This window comes from Saccopteryx leptura, chromosome X (genome assembly GCF_036850995.1).
Source record: "Saccopteryx leptura isolate mSacLep1 chromosome X, mSacLep1_pri_phased_curated, whole genome shotgun sequence".
NCBI lineage: Eukaryota > Metazoa > Chordata > Mammalia > Chiroptera > Emballonuridae > Saccopteryx > Saccopteryx leptura.
The window spans coordinates 73,702,366-73,703,075 of record NC_089516.1 but is presented as its reverse complement, the minus strand read 5'-3'; positions in this window follow the sequence as shown (position 1 = coordinate 73,703,075).

Sequence of the window (710 nt, the reverse complement as noted above, 5' to 3'; positions counted from 1 at the left end):
GATAGATGATAGATAGACAGACATGATTAAACAGACTCAGAGTCCTCAAGAGTCAAAGAAACTAAAATAGAAGTTAAACTAAACATAGACTCAGTACCCAGAAATTTAATATAAGCAGAAAAGAATGTGTGCCAGAAAGTTTTGAAAAGAGCAAAGAAGAATGCGAGGAGGAGAAAAGAAGCCATGTCTTCAGAGTGAGAGCAGAGAGAATGCGAAGTGCTGAAGAAGAAGCCATGTGGGCAGGGAAAGAGAAGGTGTGCAGATGGGGAACCAGAGCTGAGGGGCTTTGGGAACCCTACTGAGACTGGTGAGGCCTTTGATTCTAGGAGGAACCAAAGAAGATTCTCTTGGTTGTGGAACCAGAGAATGTGTCGGGGCTTTGGGAGTCCTGAGTGAAAGGGAAGTGTTTTCCCTGTGTGTTTGCTTGTCGGCTGGTGTGAGACTTTAATAAAGGAATGGCTCATCATTTTTTTTTTCTGAAGCTGGAAACGGGGAGAGACAGTCAGACAGACTCCCGCATGCGCCCGACCGGGATTCACCCGGCACGCCCACCAGGGGCGATGCTCTGCCCACCAGGGGGCGATGCTCTGCCCACCAGGGGGCGATGCTCTGCCCCTCGGGGCGTCGCTCTGCCGAGACCAGAGCCACTCTAGCGCCTGGGGCAGAGGCCAAGGAGCCATCCCCAGTGCCCGGGCCATCTTTGCTCCAAT